The sequence below is a fragment of the Nyctibius grandis genome, chromosome 3 (assembly GCF_013368605.1).
Source record: "Nyctibius grandis isolate bNycGra1 chromosome 3, bNycGra1.pri, whole genome shotgun sequence".
Taxonomy (NCBI): Eukaryota; Metazoa; Chordata; class Aves; order Nyctibiiformes; family Nyctibiidae; genus Nyctibius; species Nyctibius grandis.
In genome coordinates, this window is record NC_090660.1 from 112,526,469 (window position 1) to 112,552,516 (window position 26,048).

Sequence of the window (26,048 nt, forward strand, 5' to 3'; positions counted from 1 at the left end):
ACCCTGGAAATCCAACTTACAGAGGTGACGTTACAGTTTGTTTTGCCAACGCTATTCTAATACCTTTTTAAAGGTGCACACGTTTCACCCTGTTGGCTTCCAACACTGAATTACCAGCTCTGCTAAGCTTCAGAATAAATGAGACGACCGTGCCCTCTGGGTGAAATCCCTCGCTGTAATCTTTATTCAAAACACACTGCTCCGGAGCCTTGTGTGCATTGCCAAAAAATCGCCTTGAGGTTTGCTCTTAAGATGGCAATTTGCATATCAACATTTTGCTGCAAAGCTTACCCAATGTCCCCGCTATTATTTTAATACTCAGCTGTGGGCGGCCCCCCGAGCGGCGCACAGAAGCGCACGCTAAAAATACTCTTGCCTTCCCCACCGGCTCCTCACATGACCATAGCTAATGCCGGCTCGGCTGCAAAACCAGGAGCGATGGCATCCACCTGCTTCTCAAGGAGGATGCACAGGCTCCAAAGTGCTCAAAAAACATGCTAAGAAGCAGACAAGTACCTCTGCGTGGATGGAGGAAGGATGCACACAGCAGCTGGAGGAGGAAGACCACCGAAAGAGCCAGTTTTGCAGCCAAGGAAAGCAGGAGAAGTTTATCCGAGCACGAGATCTACTGGGGAAAACACATTAAGAGGTAATAAAGCAGGCGAGGGAGGCATCGCCCGGTACGTGGATTTAAGACGATGCTTAACAGAGGAAGAAACCTCACACACAGAACAGGAGCAATCCCGGGCGAACACGAGCACAGCCTGATTCATGCTCCAGAAGGGAGCTCCCGGTCCCATCGGCAGCACCACGTTGATGAAAGCGCAAGAAAAAACACGGATTGCAGGTTTTTCTGTGCCCTCTTCCCCCTTGCTCAGCCAACCCCAGTCTCAGAGGTTGTAATTATTTTTTGCAAGGTGCAAACAGGTCTGGGAAATGCAACTGAAAACCAGAGTTATTTACGAGGTGCAACGCAGGGAGCCAGCATCGGAGCCCAGCTACCAAATCAGCAAGTGCAAGGTCACCCTTGTCTGCTTAGGAGAGCAACTTTGCTACGTGGTGTGCAGCCAACCAGGCAAAATAACCAGCCTCAGCCTGTCCAGGAAGGCAAGTAATGGAAATGGAGCACAATGAAACACCAGAAAACATTGCCTCATTCATCTGCAAGAGCTCACCATGGGGCTTGTAGGCATTGAGATGACATCCATTGAGATGATGTCCACCCAGCCCTTAACTGACCACGACAACTACCTGCCTCTGGGCTATGGGATAGGAGCAAGAAGGACATCAGATCCATAAGCCTTCCTTCACGAAAGTTGTTGTAGAGTGAGGAAGCCAAGGGACTCTCATCTGCATGTAAAAGACTGGTGAAGACCACTCATCACCTTACCCTGAAGGCCACTGCCTGCTTCCAAAGAGTTAGATTATCATCGCAACCCAGGAATCACCACAGATTTTGAAAAGCAATTTGCTTGCAAAGAGCAAAACTTTATATTCTCGTTCTCCTTTCTGCCGGCAGAGAAAAGCAGTAAAAGCTGAATCCTCCCAGCAAGAAGATACTGCACCCCAACGGGGCTGAAGAAGCCAACAGCATCTCAAGCCCACGAAGTAACCACACAGTAAAACACAAAAGTTCCTTCTGGTTTTACCAGGGGCCAACAGAAAAGGGATGGTCAAAGCCAGGAGGAGCAGGGAGGCAGGAGGTGAGTGCCCTGGGGACAGGAGGACCTCCAGGCTACTTTCTGCACTCTGTTTATAGTCTGTGTTCAGATGCCTCACAGACACAACCAGGACCCACAGCCCTGTTTCCAAGTATGGGATTATAATAAACTCTAATTAATTAACAAAAGGATGACAAACACAATGCATTAGGAAAGGAACTGGACAAAGATAGAAGAGCGAGTCTGTAGACCTCAGAGCCCATGGGACACCTCTATATACAAAGAAACAAAGATACATCCAAATGACATGCAAAGAGGAAAAAAAAAAGCACACCTTGGTTTCCACGCACAAAGAAGATCCTTACAATTAACCTGCAGGTATTTCCATGAGGAGAAAAGAAAAAAAAAAAACAGAATTGGAATCTTCTCCATTGTCCCATATTTGGAGCAAAGGAAAAGAAACCCATCTGCTTGAAGCTGTGAAGATGATAATCAGGAAAACATCTGCAGTGAGACTGTCAATCTGCTCTTTCAAATTCAAAGGTGAGTCAGACGCAGCATCCCCTTTTACTGTAATATTGCAGCACTGTTTATACCACTGGCTAAGATGCATCTCCAAGGGACCAGTTTTGGCACTTGGCTGGGATATCAATCCATTACATTTCTAGACAACCCGTACCTATGAAACTTCCACGTGGTGCATAACCAATACTTAAAAGGGCTTCTGAAAGCACGTGGTTGTTCTCTAAGCCAGAGGTGTCAAAAAGCTCAGGACAGCATCTCTGGGGCTTCGACATCCACGTTTTACCACCTACTTCCATCTTCAGCCACTTGCAGTTAATGGAAGCTGAAGGTCCTCAACACTGAGAAATTGGGCCACTAACATGCAGTGGCCTCAACACAACTTTAAGCACCATCATTTTAATAAATTTTTTGCCTTATTTATGATTAGTAAAAGTAGTCCTAGTAAAACTGCATGATTTTTCACCGTCACTATAAATCTGGATAGCTTTCACAGAATCACAGAATCACGGAATGTTAGGGATTGGAAGGGACCTCAAAAGATCATTTAGTCCAATCCCCCTGCTGGAGCAGGATTACCTAGATCATGTCACACAGGAACGCATCCAGGCGGGTTTTGAATGTCTCCAGAGAAGGAGACTCCACAACCTCTCTGGGCAGCCTGTTCCAGTGTTCGGTCACCCTCACCGTAAAGAAGTTTTTCCTCATATTTATGTGGAACCTCCTGTGTTCCAGCTTGCACCCATTGCCCCTTGTCCTGTCAAGGGATGTCACTGAGAAGAGCCTGGCTCCATCCTCATGACACTTGCCCTTTACATATTTATAAACATTAATGAGGTCACCCCTCAGTCTCCTCTTCTCTAAGCTAAAGAGACCCAGCTCCCTCAGCCTCTCCTCATAAGGGAGATGTTCCACTCCCTTAATCATCTTCGTGGCTCTGCGCTGGACTCTCTCTAGCAGTTCCCTGTCCTTCTTGAACTGAGGGAACATACGAAACGCCATAACAAAACAATGCATGTTGACCAGTACCCAGCAATGATAAACTGCACATAAACACTAACAAACAACGGCAAGTAAGGTATTATTACACTTAACTCTGTAAAAGGCTTAATAAAGAGACGAGATAGCACAGCGATCAAAAATGACATTACCATCTTCGCTATCTGTTTTAATTTCCAACCCCTCGTAAATCTCAAAGGAAGAACTCCGATACTCTCTCAGCTGAGCTCTCCGGGTCTCCTCCCACTGGAGCTGGGATTCGACTTATCAGAGCAACCTGTCGGAGCTTCTTTCGTGCCCCACGTTGGGCGCCAATAAATCTGTCACGGTTTAAAGCTGGGCCAGTTATTAAACCTGTGGCAGATGCCCTCTGTTATCCCCCCCCCTCCTCCCAAAGGGAAAGGGAAAGGGAAAAGGGAGAGAGGCTTCCGGGTTGGAAAGTTAAAACAGTTTTAATAAACTATAATAATGAAAAAAAAAATATAATAATAATAATAGAAATAATCAAATATATACAAATATATATACAAAACCAAGATTGAGCTCCCCTGAAGTCAGCCACGTCACCACCGGCACTGCAGGGCAGGCTCCGGGAAGGCCCAGGCTGGGCCTAGCAACGGTCGAGAGCTGGATTCAGGGACGCACGGATCGGGATCGGGGGCAGCAGGAAAACAGACGGAGTCCTCCTTGGACACTGGCCATAGCAGAAAAAAGTGCGACCCTCGTGATCCCCCCCCTTTATACCGAGAATGACGTGTGTGGAATGGAATACCCTCGTTGGTCAATTTTGGGTCACCTGCCCTGTCTGCTCCCCACTGCAGCTGCAACCCCCCTTCGGCTCTTCACTTGTAAGCAGTGAGGAATTCATCAGTGACCTTGGTTTCTCTAAGAATAAGTACAGCAAGAGCCTTACTGCACAACATCCCTACCGGTGCCTCAGCGATAACTACAAACTTCGGGCGTTATCAGTCTTGGAGGCAGACACTGTCTGCAAACATGCAGTTACTTAGAGGAGACTTAGCTGAAAGCAAAAATCACTGAAAGGAAAATCGGCCTGGTTTAGGCCAAACCAGGACATGGGCCCAGAACTGGACACAATATTCCACATGCGGCCTCACCAGGGCAGAGTAGAGGGGGACGAGAACCTCTCTCGACCTGCTGACCACACCCCTTCTAATACATCCCAGGATGCCATTGGCCTTCTTGGCCACAAGGGCACACTGCTGGCTCATGGTCATCCTGCTGTCCACTAGGACCCCCAGGTCCCTTTCCCCTACGCTGCTCTCCAACAGGTCTGTCCCCAGCTTTACAACTTGTATGGGACATGACACAAGAGGATGGTGAGCAGCAGCAGGCTGGGCATGCTGCCCTGACCACAACTACGCTTATTCACTGTGGCCTGATCCTGCTCGCACCGATCCCATGGCTCTATCCACAGCGGCTTCAGCAGAGAAAAGACAGAAATTTTCAATTCTTTAGACCAAAAGCAAAAAAAAACAGAGCATAAAAGCAAACAAAAACACATGCACTATTATTATATATATGTGAATTTTATATATATGATCTTATGCATTATATTATAGAAATTAATTGCTATTTAATAATATACATATAAGTTTAATTTCTCATCCTTTTTCACTGAGCATCTGCTCCTGGTCACTACTTGCAGCAGAATATTTGATGGGACTGACATCAGGGTCTCTCCAGCAGCGACAAGCACTCAGAGAGCAGCTGGGGATACATGAGGTAGACGACTGAAGACATCAAAACAGTTTGGAAAGAGAAATCATATCTCAAGCTATTTAAAAGTATGTTTAAACTTGTGTAAATTAGGTATTTTAGAAATTAGGAGGTTCTCATGAGAGCCTAGAAAGCTAATAGTGTCACAAGGGATCATAAATCAATTGTTTTGAGGGGGAAAAGATAAAACAAAAGCTGTATTAAGGTTTAGCTGTTGCTTTGCTTTGCAAGAAGAAAAAGCTCAAGATCTGCAGCTCGCAACAGAAGAATGCAGCTACATGGAAGATGGGAAAAAACAACATAGATCGATTTACGTCTTAATGCACAGCAGCTCCTCTCATACAGCCACATGATTTTTTTATTAGCTGGGAATAGAAAAGCAGTTCATCGAGTTAACTTCACATCGTTGTAGTGATTACCATTAAAAAAAGTTTGCTTTCTCATTAATAAAGTTTCCACGGCAAATAGAAGGGACAAAGAGGGACTTTTAATCACCGGCAGGACGTTGAACGGTGCCTGTGCACAACCAGCATTGTAAGCAAATAATCTGCATTATCTCCCTTCAAAAAAATCAAGCCCACGTGTTGGAAAAGGGCTGCTTCGACAGAAGCAATGGCAAAATCACACGAATTCAAGGGATCACCATCTGCAGCTCCCGTTTCCAGGCAGATGAAGGGCAAGAAATAGCGAACAAAGACAACCTGTCATGTGCAGCGTCACATCAAACAAGGTGTTACCCTGCAAGTCAGCAGAGTTCCTGCAGCATCATCGACCTTCCCCATCACCAACCACATGCGTGGCAGCACTTTTCCTCCCCTCTCCAAAATCAGAACTCCTCGGAGCATGTCAAACATCTCCAGGCTGGGACATGGGATGCTGCAAAGCATTTACTAATAATTCAGCTCAAATGTAACTGCAATTACAGAATCAGAGAATCACAGAATCAACCAGGTTGGAAGAGACCTCTGGGATCATCGAGTCCAACCATTGCCCTGACACCACCCTGTCAACAAAACCATGGCACTAAGTGCCACGTCCAGGCTTTTCTTAAACACCTCCAGAGATGGTGACTCCACCACCTCCCTGGGCAGCCCCTTCCAATGTCTAATGACCCTTTCTGTAAAGAAATTCTTCCTGATGTCCAACCTGAACCTCCACTGGCCAAGCTTGAGGCTGTGTCCTCTTGTCCTATCGCTAGTTGCGCAGGAGAAGAGGCCGACTCCCACTTTACTACAACCTCCCTTCAGGTAGTTGTAGACTGCAATAAGGTCACCTCTGAGCCTCCTCTTCTCCAGGCTAAACAACCCCAGCTCCCTCAGCCGTTCCTCGTAGGTCAGACCCTCCGGACCCTTCACCAGCGTGGTCGCCCTCCTCTGGACTCGTTCCAACACCTCAACATCTTTCTTGAAGTGCGGGGCCCAGAACTGGACACAGGATTCAAGGTGGGGCCTCACCAGTGCCGAGTACAGAGGGACAATCCCTCCCCTAGACCGGCTGGCTACACTATTCCTAATAGAGGCCAGGATGCCATTGGCCTTCTTGGCCACCTGGGCACACTGCTGGCTCATGTTTAGCCGGCTGTCGATGGACAATGAGCATGGACATGAGCTGGACAATGAGCATGAGGACTGTGGTCACAGTCATGAGACGTCACATGCTGGTAAATAAATAAGGGAATTTCAGGGGAAAACAGGAAAAATAAGAAAAACAGTGTTCATGGCTGTATATGCCTCCACCACAGAGCTCCTGAGCTATCTGCTCATATGAGATGTTTTACAAAGCAGCCATTAATAGCAAGTTTGGGAGTTCCCTCGTACCATATTCGAGTCTCTGGCACCTCACCCAGCAAAGAAATGGGTTAATCCAAAAATCTGGGTCACACCACCTCCAAATCTGCCTGGTTTTCACATGCAGAAAAATGAAGGAGGTACCTCCCTCCTCCACGCAGAAGCATCACAAGAAGATTCATTATAAACAGGAAAAAAAAAGCAAGAAGCTTCATCAACGAGTGTGATCAAAGTCTCTAACGGAAGAAGAAAATGTTTTATTTTACAGAAATAAGGACTACGGCGACCTACAACACAGCAAGGCTGGAATAAAATCCTACAGCACAGCACTCTCCTGCACTCCTTCACTCCATGCACCAGATGATGGAGGAGTCCTACAGGGGGGAAAAAATACATGGCCAAGTTATTCAAGACTACACTCATAATAAATGCATGCAGCAGGGGAAGGAGAAGAAATAAAGCCCCCAATAACCTCAAAAAAATCACATTTTTGCAATGTGTGGCTTTGCGGTGGGGGTGAGAGCGGAACAAGAAGAAAACAAACGCTCCACAATGAAGAGCCTAAACCATTTTGCAGTTATTTTCTGCTTTTATTTAGGGAAGCGATTACAGAGATAACAAAGAAATCCCAGCCTAACCTAACATGAGCATTTCCTTTAAAAAAAATAAATTTACTAAAAAAAAGTAAGCATAGGTATTGCAGCCGAGTTAGACTTCATTCAAGGAGAAGCTGGAAAATGCTTTGCAGATTTTGCTTGCAGCATCCCAGCAGATGAGTAGCCAACGCACCTAAACTGCTCTTGGGAGAGCTTTTCCTACCAGCTCTGCATCCCAGCAAAGAAGCGTGAAAAAAAAAAACCCCAAACTTTCTTATACTCCATTTTTTTCTTTTTTTGGTACCCATCTTCATAATATATTTCAAAAAAAACCATCTGATGACCAATGCAACCCTTGCTTTCTAATGGCACTGCAAGCAAAACGGACACTGGAAAAAAAAAAAATCTATCCTGCCCCTTTGGGGTTTTTTTGTTAAATGCTATTTTTTTCCATCATCAGAAACACTGAAAAGCAAAGACGTGCCCATGCACTGCAACAAAGCGATGGCACCTGCCTACTGAATTTCCTGACTAGTGACACTACGAAGAAAAAGAAGTTTTAAATAGAAGCCTCCCTGCAAGTGTTAAATCAGATTAATTTAACTCTTTTGCATTATTTTAATCTTACATACCAACATTTGCAAGGCAAGCAGAAAAATAAAGAGAGAGCAGGATTCTTATCTTGAGCATATTCCTTTGGAAACACTGAATATTATTAAAAATCACAAATAACCTTCCTGACAGCAAAAGGACATGTGCTCCTTCGCAGCAGGGGGATAGCATGAATTTTGTAGGTAGCTTTTTGGGCACTCCAACATCAAACGATGGGCACGAGCTTCCCTTCATCCTCGTAACGCTTAACATCACTGCTGGCAACGCCAACACAAGTTTGTGGCCAGATTTTGTATTTGCACGTGTCAAAAAGTAGACTGCAAAAGACCAAAATGCAATTTGAAGGGTTGATGACGCTGCTGGAGGACAAGTTTTGCAATATTTCCCCAGCAAACGCTGGCATGCAGGCACTTGATGCTTCATTTTGCCAGTTAAGCTCATGCTTAAATATCTAGATGAAATTTAGACCAAATGGATCATGCTGTAGGCAAACACATCCGCTCTTATGGTCAGGAATACACCACCAGCCACGTCCCAGGAGAAGAACGTGGTCTTCCATTCATAGAATGGTTTGGGTTGGAAGGGACCTTAAAGATCATCTAGTTCCAACTCCCCTGCCACAGGCAGAGACACCTTCCACTAGACCAGGTTGCTCAAAGCCCCATCCAACGTGGCCTTGAACACTGCCAGGGAGGGGGCACCCACAGCTTCTCTGGGCAACCTGGGCCAGTGTCTCACCACCCTCACAGGAAAGAATTTCTTCCTAATAGCTAATCTAAATCTCCCCTCTTTCAGTTTAAAACCATTCCCCCTCGTCCTGTCACTACATGCCCTTATAAAAAGTCCCTCTCCCGCTTTCCTGTAGGCCTCCTTCAGGTACTGGAAGGGGGTACCATTCATCCATCAGGTCTCACGGTGATCAGACCTGGATCATAGAATCACAGAATCAATCAGGTTGGAAGAGACCTCTGGGATCACCGAGTCCAACCATTGCCCTGACACCACCATGGCAACTAGACCATGGCACTAAGTGCCATGTCCAGTCTTTTCTTAAACACCTCCAGAGATGGTGACTCCACCACCTCCCTGGGCAGCCCCTTCCAATGTCTAATGACCCTTTCTGAGAAGAAAAGAGTCATGGTCTTATCTTGAGCATATTCCTTTGGAAACACCAAGTATTATTAAAAACCACAAATAACCTTCCTGACAGCAAAAGGACACATGCTTGAGATGCACAAGTCCTTTCCAGTGCAAGCAACTGGACAGAGGTTCCTCCTGCCCACGCAAAGCCCTCAGGTGTCACACATTTCCATGGCCCCTTGCAGCACTGGCAACCCTCAGAAGGTCCATAAAAAGCCGAGTGAGAGCCACCTACCCATCCCATTGCCCAAACTAACTGAACTGGAGGAAGGAAGATAACAAAGATGGGAAAAGTAAATGAAATTTTTTAAAAGTTCTTTCCATTTTCATCAAGCAGAACGTGCTTATGGCACAGGCAGGGAATCAAAAGTATTATTTTTATCTTGATATTATTTACCCTTTCCCACTTGCTATTTAAATATCCCTGAATTCCCAGAAGAACCAGCAGTTCAAAATACCATTTGATATATATTTATAAGCAAGGGGAAGCACAGTCTCATTCATTTTCAGCTTTTTTAAATTAGATTTTAAGAGCTGTAACATTGATGTGCAAATTTATCAAGACACAGAAGTATTATTTCACCCCCACCCTCAGCAGAGGATCTCAAGGCCCAGAACAAACATCTTGCTGGTAAGGAGATCCGGTCACACCAGAGTGTTGCATGGTCAGGAGCAACTTACGAAAGGTTTAAAATAAAATAAATTTTAAAAAAAATAAAACAAGTGAGTTGTGAGAAAAGGAATAAGGTTTCTTGCACAAGAGAGGATGGGAGTAAAGGACTTTAATATTAAAACCTCTCTTGTACTAGTCTCTGTAGCCAACCTCAGCTAAATAACTTGCAGTCACAGAATCACAGAATCACAGAATCAACCAGGTTGGAAGAGACCTCTGGGATCATCGAGTCCAACCATTGCCCTGACACCACCACGTCAACTAGACCAGGGCACTAAGTGCCATGGCCAGGCTTTTCTTAAACACATCCAGAGATGGTGACTCCACCACCTCCCTGGGCAGCCCCTTCCAATGTCTAATAACTCTTTCTGAGAAGAAATACTTCCTAATGTCCAACCTGAACCTCCCCTGGCAAAGCTTGTGGCTATGTCCTCTTGTCCTATCACTAGTTGCCCGGGAGAAGACAAGAGACAACCCTGGATGCCAGGAAAACCACAGCAGCACAATGTTATACTGCGAAACTCCTCTGAACCAAGCAATTGCCAATACCCCTCTAGGAGGGAGACATCGTATCCGAAAGCTCAGCCTTGTTTTAAACACAATGGCAGGAGGAAACAGGGATGGCGATCGGACCCAGGAGCCAGGATTGCAGCAGGACACATGCACTGCTCAGCCTCTCCCATGTCCATCACAGCCACATCAGTGGTGGTTGTGCTATTTTTTTAATTACATTAATATACACAAGCAAACCAGCAAGGCTCATCTGGAGATGAGATGAGAAATGACGTCGCAGCTGGAGAAGACGGCAGAGCAGGAAGGCACCGAGGGGTCAGACAGTGGCTGTCCTGAGTCATCGGTGATTTAAAGACCTGAACCATCTACACTGACTCTTTCTTCTCAGAAAGGGTTATTAGACATTGGAAGGGGCTGCCCAGGGAGGTGGTGGAGTCACCATCTCTGGATGTGTTTAAAAAAAGACTGGACATGGCACTTAGTGCCATGGTCTAGTTGACATGGTGGTGTCAGGGCAATGGTTGGACTCGATGATCCCTGAGGTCTCTTCCAACCTGATTGATTCTGTGATTCTCTGATTCTCTGACTCCTGGACCAAAGCAATGGAGACCAACAAGGAAGGATGGGGCACTGCTTATTCACAGACCCATCGCAAAGGGAAATACCTGGAAAAGGGGTAAATGCTGGATAAAACATGAACCTTATTGCCACTGGATGAAGGAAAAAGGGAGGGGGGGGAAAACCTCTTAGGTTAGTCCAGCCTAACACACCACACAGCGAGTCAAAATTTAGGATTGAGAAGGATGAAGCACGAAGAGCAAAACTCCAGGCCACCACCCCAGGCACGTGTTATCCCCAGCTTTACAAACAGACAAGGGCTTGTCCACGCCGCACTCCCAGTCACGAGGGCGCAGCTCGAGCTGCAAATGTCACCAAGTATTTCCAACACAAACAACCAGAGGTTCTGCAGCGCGTATTCGGTGCGATGGCGGAAGAATGAAAACACGCTTTTAGGTTTCCAAACCCTCTGCTTTTCCATCTGCACACAAAGACACCGAGCAGCTCACCGGCAACACAAGATCCCCCCAACAAAGCCCACTCCAGCGCCAGATGCTGCAGGTTCACTGTAGCACGCAGCCAGGGTGAGCTTGTATTAAAAGCTGCAAACCACAAATATTTGGAAGTACAAAAGCAACAAAGTTTCTGCAAAGTCAATCAAGGTCTATTGCAGGTGCTTTATACAAAGTAGTTTCATTTCCTCTCCTGTATTTTCCCCAAAGCACCTGCAAGTCCATCCCACTGAATCATTTATGGCTAAAGCTTCCTGAATTAGCCTAGAAGGAAAAAAAATAAAATAAATAAATACCATTATACCCGATGTGAGGTCAAAACTGAGACAAAACCTGTTATTTACAGAATCACAGAATCACAGAATCAACCAGGTTGGAAGAGACCTCTGGGATCATCAAGTCCAACCGTTGCCCTGATACCACCATGTCAACTAGACCATGGCACTAAGTGCCATGTCCAGGCTTTTCTTAAACACATCCAGAGATGGTGACTCCACCACCTCCCTGGGCAGCCCCTTCCAATGGCTAATAACCCTTTCTGAGAAGAAATTCTTCCTAATGTCCAACCTGAACCTCCCCTGGTGAAGCTTGAGGCTGTGTCCTCTTGTCCTATCGCTAGTTGCATGGGAGAAGAGGTCAACTCCCACTTCACTACAACCTCCCTTCAGGTAGTTGTAGACTACAATAAGGTCACCTCGGAGCCTCCTCTTCTCCAGGCTAAACAACCCCAGCTCCCTCAGCTGTTCCTCATAGGTCAGACCCTCCAGACCCTTCACCAGCTTGGTCGCCCTCCTCTGCACTCGCACCAACACCTCAACATCTTTCTTGAAGTGCGGGGCCCAGAACTGGGCGCAGTACTCAAGGTGCGGCCTCACCAGTGCCGAGCACAGAGGGACGATCACTTTAACTACAGCACAGGCCATGGAGCACTTCCCAACATTGTCATCACGCGGGGGTCGACACATCAATGTTTCACTGCGTTAAGCAACCACGGGACAGTGACGCGGTGACTGTTGATAGTGGATCGGGGACGTCCCGTCTCTGCCTGGTCATCAGCCACGCGGGACACAAGCGTGTCTGTGGGAGAGCACGGCACCCTCGGGATGCGTGGCCCTCCTTGCTCACACCAGGCCAGCCTTGTCCCCAGGCTGCACACACACACACACACACACACACATGCACACGTACCCCCGTGTCACACACACACACCCGTGTCACACACACCCCCCGCCCGTGTCACGCACCCCCGACCCGCGCACGCCCGGGGAGGGGCGGGGAAGGCCCAGCACACGCGCCGCCGCCGCCGCCGCGCGCGCCCCTCACCTGCCGCCGCGCGCCCGTCGCCGCGAGGCTGCGCCGTGCCGCCGGCATCCAAACATCACGTGACGGCGGCAGCGGCGGCGGGCCCGCCCTGACCACGTGCTCGCCCCGCCCCTCCCCGCCCCGCCGGAGTCCCGAGCCCGCCGGTGCCGCCGCGCGCGGCCCCCGCCCCGCACTGCAACTCCCAGCCTGCACCGCGGAGGGACGCCCCGCCCCCTTTCCCCGGCGGCCAATCCGCGGAGGGAGCGCTCCGAGAGTGGCGGGCACGCCCCGCGCTCCCGCCCACCGTCCCTCAGCGCCGCCCGCGCCTCCCTCAGCGGCTCCGGCCTGAGGGCGCTGCGGGGTGCGGCCCCCGCGGGAGCCGTTACCGTTCTATCTATGCTCCGCGCTGCCCCGCGGCCCGTTCCCCACCTTCCTCCTCCCTTCCCGCCCCTACTCGCCGAGTCCCCACCTTGCCTCTGTAGCCGCGCTCCCCTCCCCAAGGCGGGCTTCTCCCTGAGACGCGCCCGCCGCCCCCTCAGCCTCCCGTCCCCTCACGGCTCCCTGCTGCTCTTCCCCTTACTGGGAGTCCCCCTGTCCAGTCTCCTCTGGCTTGTAAGGGAGGTACTTCCATTTCCCACCTCCTAGCACCTTCCCTTCTCCCCTCTTTCCTCAGTCCTGCCGTACCCCACCAGCCCTGGTACTCTCCTCCACCACATACTGGTGGTTTGCACCAGTACAGGTTGGGGGCTGACATGCTGGAAAGCAGCTCTGCAAAGAAGGACCTGGGAGTTCTGGTGGACAACAAGTTCACCATGAGCCAACATTGTGCCCTTGGGGCCAGGAAGGCCAGTGGTGTCCTGGGGTGCATGAGGAAGAGTGTGGCCAGCAGGTCAAGAGAGGTTCTGCTCCCCCTCTACACTGCCCTGGTGAGGCCACACCTGGAGTAACTGTGTGCAGTTCTGGGCCCCCCAGTTCAAGAAAGACAAGGAACTACTGGAGAGAGTCCAGCAGAGGGGTACAAAGATGATCAGAGGACTGGAGCATCTCTCTTATGAGGAGAGGCTGAGGGAGCTGGGTCTGTTTAGCCCGGAGAAGAGAAGACTGAGGGGGGATCTTATCAATGCTTACAAATACCTTAGGGGCAGGTGTCAAGAGGAGGGGACCAGTCTCTTCTCAGTGGTGCCCAGTGACAGGACAAGGGGCAACAGGCACAAACTGACACATGGGAAGTTCCATCTGAATATGAGGAAAAACTTTACTTTGAGGGTGGCAGAGCACTGGAACAGGCTGCCCAGGGAGGTTGTGGAGTCTCCTTCTCTGGAGATACTCAAGACCTGCCTGGACGCGACCCTGTGCAACGTGCTCTGGGTGACCCTGCTTTGGCAGGGGGTTGGACTAGATGATCTCCAGAGGTCCCTTCCAACCCTTAACCATTCTGGGGCTCTGTGATTTCAGCTACTTCCCCTCAGGCATCCAGCCACAGGGACCTACAGGGCCAGGAGCCCCAGGGTGGGACAGTAAGTGATGTGGTTAGCCTTTGATTTCATCAGCTGAGGAGCCCTCCAGACTCCAGCGTTGGATGAGCCGATTCTCCTTTAATCATTAACAGATACACTTTTGTTACTTGTGAGAGCAGCGTAAGCTCTTTGAGAACAGGTTTGTGCCCTCCTTTGTAGTCACACAGTGCCTAGCACACCGCACAAAAGAACAGAAAGAAATAAAAATCACCGACTCGCTGCTACTAAAGCTACTAATGCTGTTCAAAACACCACGAATTGCAGACCGAGACTGGAGGTTCACCAAAAAAGTGCTTTAATAGAGCAGTCCAGTGCACAGGGTGTTTGGTCCAACTCATACTGTACCTGGGAGGGGTTTGCTTTTTTATTTGTGAAGTGACAGCAGCTTTACTTGGTGGTTGGCTTTGCAAAAGGAGTCATAAAGCAAGGATTTTCTTGATAGGGCCTTTAAACAACAATTCATTTTAACAAGGGGTGGACAAGCCAGCTGCCTTTTCAGAAATGTAGTTCTGCACCAGTAGCCATGCCAAAAAAAGTTTTAAAAGGGCTGAAGGGCCACCTGAGCCTCCATAAAATTCATGGGTTTACAGCACCAAACCGCGCTCAGAGCAGTTTCCTCGATCTTTTGCTGCATTGGTAAATCATTTATTTCTGCAGAGTCTAAAGAAAATCCCTTAGGAAAAGGGCAGTGAAAATGCATTGATAACGAAATATTTGCCATCTGCAAAATCCTCTGACTACAGTTACATGTGCAACAGCCTGTGTCTTGCTGGGTGGGTTTTTTGTGACAGTTAAGGGGGAAGGAAGAGCAGGTTAATCCTGCAAGGAGCATAGATTACTGCTCAGACCCAGTGTGCAAAGTTCAGGAGAGTCCAGTAATTTTGAGTACACATCATATTTACTTTCAGTGTGAGCCTCATGAAAGTATGTAAGAAAAGCAATATATAAACATGTGCCAATATAAGACACAGATCACAGAATCACAGAATCAACCAGGTTGGAAGAGACCTCTGGGATCATCGAGTCCAACCATTGCCCTGACACCACCATGTCAACTAGACCATGGCACTAAGTGCCATGTCCAGTCTTTTCTTAAACACATCCAGAGATGGTGACTCCACCACCTCCCTGGGCAGCCCATTTCAATGTCTAATGACCCTTGCTGAGAAGAAATGCTTCCTAATGTCCAACCTGAACCTCCCCTGACGAAGCTTGAGGCTGTGTCCTCTTGTCCTATCACTAGTTGCCTGGGAGAAGAGGCCGACTCCCACTTCACTACAACCTCCCTTCAGGTAGTTGTAGACTGCAATAAGGTCACCTCTGAGCCTCCTCTTCTCCAGGCTAAACAACCCCAGATGAAGTATTCCAAGGGAGAGCAAGCATAAAATAAACAGTGAGATAAAACTCTTATGATTACTTTGGTTTGCAGGCTGCATCTTGCTGGTTTTGCATTTTATAGTTGAAGAAATGCTGCTTGATCAATAAGTGTGTTACTCATACAATAATAATACCGTGCATTCTCTTGGGAGATTTTTCTTCAGAGGGATTTGGGCTTTTGCAGACCTTCATATTGTGTGCATCAGGACTGGTCCTTGTTATTACCAGCTGCTTATTGATCTGTTACAGCTTTCAAAAAGAAGCAAGGCTGGGTTCTTGGCGTGGTGTGGAAATCAGGCCTTTGACGTAAGCAGGCATGGCGCCTTGCGTCATCTAAGCTGACGCTTTCTCTGAACTGAGAAAAAAAAAACCCAAACAATTAACAACTTTGTATGGGGACCAAAAGCCCTAAGGGCCAAAGCTTTATTTAAAAACAGTTTAGTCTTTATGCTTGTCATCCTTTACTGTGAGGAGGTTGCCCGTTTGCCAGCTGCTGCGTGGCATTTCCCAAGGTGGAAGCAGTGATTTTGTTCCAGGGTGAGCGAAACTCACGGAGGTCAGACCTGCATTCCTGGAGGAGTTTGGCGAAGGTGTCTCAGGGGTGAAGTCGTCAGCGTGTTTCTGCTTTGGAAAACTGCCCTGATTCCTCTACAAATGTGAAATGGGCTGCATCAGAGGATCTCTACCTGAATTTAAATAAACTCAGCAATGATGCTTTCACCTCTCTCCTGCTGAGATGATTATTCAGTTAGGTTGACTGTGTCTTTAGGGGATTTTTTCCAGTGTTTGGAAGGAGTTTCCTTTTGGCTCACTGGTTTGTTTTGTGAATCATCTTAAATCATAACCTTTTAATAGCTATGCTATTAAGTATTTATGGAATGGTTATCCTGTTGTCCTCTCGGTTACTTTTTCCTAAACTGTGTTGATTTTGTTTCTCTATAACAATACCTCCTGGCTTTTCATTAACCTCTGTTGCCACTGCCATTTCTTTATGTCATCTAATGAGTTTTGGTTGACATATGATAAAGCAAGTAATCCTCTTATGAAAACGTTATCGAGGGTTTTATACAAAATGATAAACTATGATAGTCAAATATCTTAAGAGAATATTGAAAGAACAGTCTATCTCCTATTGAATTTCAGTTTAAGAAAAAAAAAACAAACATAAATTTGTATTACATCCTATTACATACTGGCATATAACCTACTGGGGTTTCATTCCTCCTAAATACTGCAGGACTTTTCCACAAAGCAGGAGAACACAAAAAAATATCTTTCATGGAGAGTAAAGGATTGTCATGTGGATTTCTTAGGTTAGAATTTGTTTTATGATCTTAACATCATTTCTTGTAAAATCAAAGCTACTATTAATTCCTCTCCTGTTTTGGATTGACTGGAAGTGTTGATAGGTTCAGGAAAAGAGAGGTAATTAAATAACATATCACAAGAAAGCTTCAACGACTGCTTAATTTACCCCATTAAGACACAGTTGCTATGTCACTCCCGATATCCATGTAAGCACAGTAGCAAAGCTTTTCTAATACAGCAGTAAAGGAAGAATAAAGAGCAATTTATTATTGCGATAGCATGAAGAAGAAAGCCTGAATATTTGTCTGGAGTATGTACAAATAAATTTCTCCAGATTTTAAAATAGTTTGGGAACTATTTATTTAGAGTAGTTTTTCATCTTCTCCTGTGTCTAAGGAGTCTCTACTTCTGTAAAAAAACCCTTATTTTCAAAAGTTTCTTTCTCCATTTGCTCCAATTTCTTTTCAACTCTCAATGAGGAATTATTCCCCCCTCCTAGATTACTACCTCCTTTTGCTATTTTTTCCTGCTGTTTTCAGTACTTGGGCTGGGATGACAGCTTTTCTGAAGACTCCTAGAAAAAAACGTAGCTGTTTTTTTAGCAGTACTTAACTTCTCAATCCCGAATTACTTGGACAATTGCACCGTTGGAAGAGTGCTTTTTTCTTTGATAAAAATGCCATTTTCCAGTCAAATGCCTTATATACTTATCAACTGCAAGGAGCGCAGGAACAAATGGAAGTTGGTCTGAATGCTTCACAAAAACAAGGCTAACTCTTATTTCCCATTTCCAGAGATCCATGACAGTGACCTAAGATTCCCTGATGGTGAGCCAAGATTCCCTGAAAACAGTAGAGCTCGAGGAGCTTATTGCAGCCTATCTGTATATTGTTACCTGTGAGCAATTTAATAAAAACGATATTATAGCAGCACTAAAAGGAGGCTGGAGAATGCCACCTAATCCCTGAACAACCTTATTTCAGTCTGTTTAAAGTACAAGAGAGGTTTGAATTCCGGGACCTAGAAGATTCTGACATAAAACAGATGTTTTCATCACGTCCCAAGCTGGTGACTATCTGGCAGGTCCGGTACATCACAAGGAGGAATCACGAGCCGTAAAGAGCTGATTTTCAATACTTTGCACTGCATTCCTGCATCAGTAATGCCCAGGTATATCTACAATAGCTGTGGATTTTAGTGGCATTACACCTGGATTTATCTTAGCATCACTAGATTTGACCCTTCCTTTTCTATTATTGTCTCTGATTTAGGAAAATAAAAGCCCCAAGTCAATATAAAAATCTTTGCATCCGAGGCAGTGGTAAGTCAATCACCTCATCAATAAAGCGTGTCCAATACTCTTAGTAATCCTAGCGATCAGCTTTGTTTATGAAAGCTAGAGATATTAAATTGAGCTCCTCACCGCTCTGAGCAGGGATGACAAGTGGCAACTGAAATTAACACTGACAGAGCTAAAGGAGCACATGCTGAGTGCAACAGACGCAACACAACGGAGAGGGAACAAGGCTAAACCAAGCTGGTGGGGAGGAAAACTTAGAGGTTGTAACAAATCCCTCATCCCACTTAATGACAAAACAGCACTGATAATTTGCTCAGTTCAGTAACACAGTTGCTGCTGAATCTGTATGATCAGGAGGAAAAATTGGCCCATGCGGAGTAGCTGCGGTACAGGAGTTATGAGTATGAGGGATGCAAGGAGAGCATCACAGAAAGTGGACTGAGGGAGATTGCAGCTGTCAAAGTCTTAGTACCTAGTTCTTCCCTATGACATCTAAAGGCATCAAAGTATCCAAAGCATAACTGAAAACCTCCTTTTTATCATGGAATCATAGAATCGTTTTGGTTGGAAAAGACCTTTAAGATCATTGAGTCCAACCATTAACCCAGCACTGCCAAGGCCACCACTAACCCATGTCCCTCAGCACCACATCTACACAGCTTTTAAGTGCCTCCAGGGACAGGGACTCAACCACTTCCCTGGGCAGCCTGTTCCAACACTTGACAACCCTTTCAGTGAAGAAATTTTTCCCAATATCCAATCTAAACCTCCCCTGGTGCAACTTGAGGCCATTTCCTCTCATCCTATTGCTTGTTACTTGGGAGAAGAGACTAACACCCACTTCGCTACAACCTCCTTTCAGGTAGTTGTAGAGCGATAAGGTGTCTCCTGAGCCTCCTTTTCTCCAGACTAAACACCCCCAGTTCCCTCAGCTGCTCCTCATAAGACTTGTGCCTATGATGCACTTGTGAAACAAGTAAGCACATCATGCAAAACAAGGAATCCTGAAATACAAGTAGGTACCTCGGTACCGAGAAAAGAAGAAAACAGTCTGGGTTTTTAAAATTTTTCTTTCTGGTGTAATTCTACAAACATAAATGTTTGTTTCATTATCTGGTTTTAAGGCTAAATTCCCACCACCAAAATCAAGTCTCTATTTGGTTACTGTTATTAGAGCTGCAGTTACTAACACTGATTAGTCAAGAATTGTCCTTTCCGCCTGTGGTCTCATCCAGTTAATAGATTTAATCCTGAATTGCACATTTTGGAGGAACAGATTATTGTTTTCTACACATTTGTGCTACATCTCTTACAACATATTCCCACTTTCAGTCTGCAAGAGCTACTGCGCAATAATTTTTAAATAATAATACTGTGCTGAGAAATGTAATAAAATCTTCCATTTCAGAAGAAAGATTTAAAAAGTGACCAAAGATGAACACTAGGTTTTGGGGATTCACCGACAAAAGCAAATGTACTTTTTCCAGTGTTTATAAGGACTCAACTGAACTTCTGTCAAGGTTTTCATCCGAACTATAAGATGGTGAGAGAAAGTCCACAAAACAACAGCAAGAAACATCCAAAATCTAGACAATGTAGTTTCAAACAAAGATTGAAAGAGATGAGCTTGTTGAATCCAGAAAATAGAAGGTCTCGGGAAATGGGAGTAATTGCTCATATATATGAAGGCTTGCTGTAAAAAGAAGCAGAAAAAAACTATTTTTCATGCCCGCTGAGGATAGATCAAGAATCCATTGGCTTAGATTGACTGGATTGCTGGGAGAAGTTTTAATTTAGATACAAAAAAGTGCTATCCAGTATTAAGGATAGTAAAGTACTTGTACAAACTACCTGGGAAGGCCTGGACTTTCTGCTGCTGGAAGTTTTCAAAACCAGATTGTAGCACAAATCACCTCTGGAAGTGTTTTACATGATGATTCAGGTGATTTGGGGGATGAACCAAATGGTCTCCTGAAAACCTCTCCCATCCCTATATATTCTGTGATTTGGACAATATCAGGGGGAAGGGCTGTATGGATTAAGTCTATAAGAATTTCAAAACCATTCTGTTTTAACATAAGAATTTTTTTTAAAAAAATCAGTGTTCTTTCAGACCGAGGCACATTTAGGCCATCTCCTACCAGCACCCCTAAGTGGATGCCAAAAAAGTAAGCACAGGGGAGATGTTTATGACTCCTCTACCAGCCTCCAGATATTCTCAGCTGAGGGATTTCCTGACCCTGTTGTGGTCCTTGTCTATTCCTTCCTCCAGCTACCTACCCAGATTTAAGCCCATAAAAATGTTCATTTGTATTTTTCACATCTGCTACTTGCTGCATGAAGGACCAACTTTTTTGTTTTATTTTGTGTCCCATTAGCTTCATTTGAAGACATTAGTCTTTGCGCTAGAAGAAACTGAGTTCTTACTCCTACCCTCTGCTTCCTGTCTTTGAAAAATTATTTATATTGATCAACACCAGGTAAGATGACAATCTTATCCCGTGGCTGCTTATTTCCTTTAAAAACCTTTTCTTAAAACTTTTTTGGAAATCCAAGAATATTTTATTTACTGGGTTATTGAGACCCACAAGCCTGTTAACTCGTTTAAAAAATCAAGAGATCTGTAAGGTGCAATTTACCAGAAATTAAATGTTTTTACCTTCCCTGATCAAAGTTTCAGCTAATTTGTCTGGTTCAGATGTCAGGTTTATAAGCTTATAGTACCCTGGATCTCTCCTGGATCCTCTCCAGTCTTCACATACCAGGGAATTTTTAAGAGAAACCTTGCACATTGCTGTTAATAATTCAGATATTTAATTTTTTATTTTCTGTAAAACTCTTGGGTAAATATATCTAGCCCTGCTGTTTTGTCGGTGTTTATTCCGTGTTTTTAAGCTGTACCTTTAGTTCAATTTCAGGCAGGCTCTTTGCTGAATCCTTCCCTCCAAGAGGGCCTGGGATGTTCATCGCCCCCGTTTCTCCTCTAGCAAACACCAGTGCAAAGAATTCTCTTGGGTACTCTGCAGTGACCTTTTTCTCTGCGAGTGATTCTGGTATACAGTTGCCTTCAACTGGTCTTACAGGCAGGCTTTTCACTCCTGATGTGTTGAAAGAAAAACTTAATATTCGTGTTGTTTCCTTTCACTGGTTGATCCTCAGTCTCCTTTGGCCTACCTCGTTATATTTTTGCTTTTAATCTCCTAGAGTTCCCAAATCTGTTTGCTTTTTTTTGGATACAGCTTTAGCTTTTTGAAGGATCCCTTCTTATTTCTAACAGCAGCCTGTACCCTTTTGTTCAACCGTGCTGGCTTACTTTTTTCTCCAGGCTTTTCGAAGAGAAAAACAACAGTACACCAGTGGCATGTTTCCTACTCAACACCCTTCAGTACTGTCGACACCTAGAAGGACTTAATTCCCCTAGCTTCCCCTTTTAACTTTTTTTAAGAGCTTATTTTTACACGGTCCCGCTGCTCAATTTGGGCAAAGCTTTGGTGGACTGCTTGGCCCCTGTTGCTCCCACAGGGATGTTGACACAAGGCACATCGTGGAATCTCCTGCAGGATGTTGACTTCATGATGAGATTTTGAACTAGATTTTGCTTAAATCTTAGTACCAACCCAGGGGTTATGTATCTTCTTCTGGGATCAGTAACCAGCTGCTGCTTCAGACTCAGATGTGACCTTTGCTCAGTCTCCATGGAGGTAACTGAAGTCACGCAGTACACTTGTATTTCCTGCCTTTCCTACCTCTTCTTTTTTCTGTTAGCATCAGTTAGTGCTGCTGTACTGATGAGCAGTGAGGTCTGTTGACCCAAGGCTGTATTGTTCCTTCTTGACCTGGAGTTTCAATTCATAGAGGTTCTTGATGACAAGTTTTGCTCTCTCTTTCCAGCATATGGCTCATCTGATATAGTGTCCCTTTGATTGTTTTCCTTCCACCAAGTTTTTGATACGTGTATATCCATCTCTTCATTTAGGCTCAAAAAGGCCAGTTCCACCGTCTTTGTTTCTGAGGTTTCCAGCATTTGCGTAGTAACACATGTACCGCCACTTTAGTTTCTGTCTTGACAACCTTTTCAAATGTCACTCTATTTGTTTTCCATTTTCTCTTTTATTGTTTACTTCCTGTGACCTATTCTTCATTGAGGAGTACCTATGTTTGTGTCTTCATCTTTACAAATGTCATCCCAAAACATATGCTCTTGTGCACCGTTTGGCTTCCGTCACTCCTCACTTTCAAAGCTCACCCACAGCCTCCTTCATCTTAAGTGACAATGCCTCAGATGAACTCCGTCTCTCCTGTACTGGCTTTCGATGCTCTATATAGAATCATAGAATTGTTTAGGTTGGAAAGGACCTTTAAGATCATCAGCCATTAACCTAGCACTACCAAGTCAACCATTCAACCATGTCCCTAAGCACCAGACCTACTTGTCTTTTACATACCTCCAGGGATGGTGACTCCACGACTTCCCTAGGCAGCCTCTTCTAATGCTTGACAACCCTTTCCGTGAAGAAATTTTTCCCAATATCCAATCTATGTTCCCCTGGTGCAACTTGAGGCCATTTCCTCTCATCCTATCGCTTGTTACCTGGGAGAAGAGATCAACCCCCACCTCACTACAACCTCCTTTCAGGTAGTTGTAGAGAGCGATAAGGTGTCTCCTGAGCCTCCTTTTCTCCAGACTAAACACCCCCAGGTCCCTCAGCCTCTCCTCATCAGACTTGTGCTCCAGACCCTTCACCAGCTTTGTTGCCCTTCTCTGGACTTGCTCCAGCACCTCAATGTCTTTCTGGTAATGAGAGGCCCAAAACTGAACACAGGATTCAAGGTGCAGCTTCACCAGTGCCGAGTACAGGGGTACAATCACTTCCCTCGTCCTGCTGGACACACTATTTCTGATACAAGCCAGGTTGCTGTTGGCCTTTTTGGCCACCTTAGCACACTCCTGGCTCATGTTCAGCCCGCTGTCCACCAGTACCCCCAGGTCCTATTCCACCAGGCCACTTTCCAGCCACTCTTCCCCAAGCATGTGTTAGATGAACCTGAAACTGTCTTACATTCATACTCTGCCTCTCCACCACTCCCCCTGGACCTGCAAGAGATAAAGGAGCATTTCAGAGAACATTACTATAGAGGTCCTTCTCTTCAGTTTCTTTTCCAGGAGCCTGAATTTTGCCTCCACAGACAGGACTTACCTTGCCTGTGTCATTGATACCCACTTGGGCCATGACCACAGACTCCTTATCACTTGCTTCTTCTAAGCTTTCGACTACCTTTGCACATTATAAGAACGAATGGTATTGTCATATTTTTGAATACCTTTACTAGGTGATAACTTCTTTCCTGATTGATCATCCAAGAATCTTAATTTTGCTGTCCTCTTGAAAATGGTCTTACTTCCTTATTGATGAGGATTTCTATATGATTTCTCTGGAGGAAATGAAGATGGGGCAAAAAAAAATTTTAGAAAAAGATATTGCATGATAATGAAACAAGAACTTTTCAATGTAATTTAAACTTTGTGATGACCTGGGAAGGGGACAAAGTGAGGGAGATTTAAGGATATTCAACTGCAAAGCCCAAGAGCATATTCTTTAATTAAATTTAGCACCTTGAATCAGCTCCTCCCCTTCCATCTGAATGGCTGGCAGATAGTCTGTGATCATGGAAATATGCTTTCTTTTGCCCTCATTTATGTTACTAAATCTCTCCTAAAATTTCTCAGTGTCATGACTGCATATAGCAATAGTGGGAGCAAGAAATAAGACAACAAGATATCACATAGACCCACACAAAATGCTTTGGCTAACAAGGTGCTCGTAGTACAGGTTGCCAATACTGATTTGATCTCTTGTTGCTTCTAGCACTGGAGTTGAGATCCACATTAAGAAATTTTAGCAATTAGGTCCTGTTTCACGAGGAAGATTGGGTTGGTTACTCTACAAAACTATCTGCAAAAAGATTTCTTAGGGTTTTTTAGGCACCTGTGTCCATAAATGCCAATGCTTTTGCTATTAAATGTTAGATATCTAAAATTTTCTCCTGTCCATATCCAGAGGTGCTGCTGTCTCAGCAGAGCTGAGCAGTTCCTTCCCAGGACTTCATGAGATTCACAACACTGGCCTCTGTTCTCAAACACCTCAGTGAAGGTCATCCAAAAGCATGTTCTGGGTGCATGTGATGATCAACGATGACACTGTCCTGACTGTCTAATAATGCAAAATCTGTCCTTTTTGTAATATAATAGGGATTAGCTTGCTTGCTTAGGAAGTGGGTGGCTCAAGCTCAAGTCTCTCAGGTTGGGAAGTTTCCAATCTACCATTCCCATGTCCTAGAAAAATGTACTAATCATGCAGCTGGGTTAAAGCTGCTTTCTCTCCTGCTAGGCAAAGCTGTGCCTTTGTGCAGAAGAAAGACCTTCAAGCTTCATAAAGCCAATGAAGGAACAGCCAAAAAGAAACATGACATTGTAGCTTATTAAGGAGGGGATCCTAGGCAACCTCTTGGAAGAAAAGGTAGAAAGAGTGTAAGGATATACTGCAGAGGACCTTTAAAGTTAAAACAAAGCACTCATGTTAGACATGATAAAGAAGAGGGAGGCAATGGGTGGAATTTGCTTGAATTCCCCTAATCCTCATTTGGAAGAGCTTTTTTCCTAGAGTGTGTGTCCCACCAAATAATAGAGGTTACCTCCCTCAGAGGATGCCCTTTGTGACATTGCTGCACTCATCCTTGCCCTTGAATAGATTGCCTAGGGATTGTAAAATTGCTTTGCCTTTCCTTTTAAAAATGAGTTTTTACTAACTATTGTACTGAGCTACAGCTGTGTGTTTTATGGGAGAGGTTTTATCACTGATTCTTTTCAGCCTGAACATCCTTTTTAATAAATGAAATAAATGCTAAATGTAAATAGACCCTGCCTCTCATTATGACAGCTTTGTACTTTTTATTTTGTGAGTGGGAGAGATGAGTACGGGTCTATGCAGTGTGTCTAGCTGGAGAGGACACACAGTAGCACCGAGACTTGGCCTTACAACCCTAGTACGTCAGACCTGTATTTGTGCCACAGTGTCTGAGCGTCTTTCGTACCTCATAGCCACCTTTACTAAATTTACTACCTTAAAATGTACTGGTTATTCAGCCATTTCAAAGCTATCATTGATGACAGACCTCCAAGGAAGAGGCTGGATGCTGCAAAAAAAGGCATCCATAAGGTAAACTTTCCTCTGCTTCAAAACTGAATGGATGCTCCAGTTTGTGGCCAAGAGAATACTATGTTATGGAGAATCTCTCCATCCTGAATTAGTTAAAACTCCTTATCACTTGCAGTCAAGAAGGACAGAGGAGGATGGTTAAGAAAGGGCATGGTAGGATTAGGCTTAGGCCAAGCAACAAGCTGAAAGGTTATATTCTGCCTGCTTAAATTTCACCAAGAATCCAAATCAACAATGTAGCTCATGAAGATAACATGTCCCAAAGTTTTACGTAACGATTGCTGTGGATATGCTGTTGAATATGGCTGGAGCACCATTCCTATGAAGGTAGGCTGAGCGAGTTGGGGCTGTTCAGCCTGGAGAAGAGAAGGCTCCAGGGAGACCTCATAGCAGCCTTCCAGTACCCAAAGGGGCCTACAGAAAAGCAGGAGAGGGGCTTTTTACAAGGGCATGGAGTGACAGAACGAGGGGCAACTGTTTTAAACTGAAAGAGGGGAGATTTAGATGAGATATTAGGAAGAAATTCTTTCCTGTGAGGGTAGTGAGACACTGGCCCAGGTTGCCCAGAGAAGCTGTGGCTGCCCCCTCCCTGGCAGTGTTCAAGGCCAGGTTGGATGGGGCTTTGAGCAACCCGGTCTAGTGGAAAGGTGTCCCTTTCCCATGGCAGGGGGGTTGGAACTAGATGATCTTTAAGGTCCCTTCCAACCCAAACCA

At 45.4% G+C, this 26,048-nt stretch overlaps 1 protein-coding gene across 13 annotated transcripts in view; it reads right to left on the reverse strand.

The window, feature by feature from the left end:
* Positions 1 to 12,715, reverse strand: part of TSNARE1 (t-SNARE domain containing 1) — a 533,773-nt gene extending 521,058 nt beyond the window's left edge. For 7 of the 13 annotated variants that reach the window (XM_068396751.1, XM_068396752.1, XM_068396744.1 and 4 more), the window contains exon 1: positions 12,637 to 12,714. The gene's annotated coding sequence lies outside the window, so the exon portion shown is untranslated. Of the gene's footprint in view, positions 1 to 516; positions 548 to 12,636 lie in introns of those variants that run through there. The other 6 variants (XM_068396748.1, XM_068396743.1, XM_068396747.1 and 3 more) reach the window with 5 other exon arrangements.
* Positions 12,716 to 26,048: the final 13,333 nt, after the last annotated feature.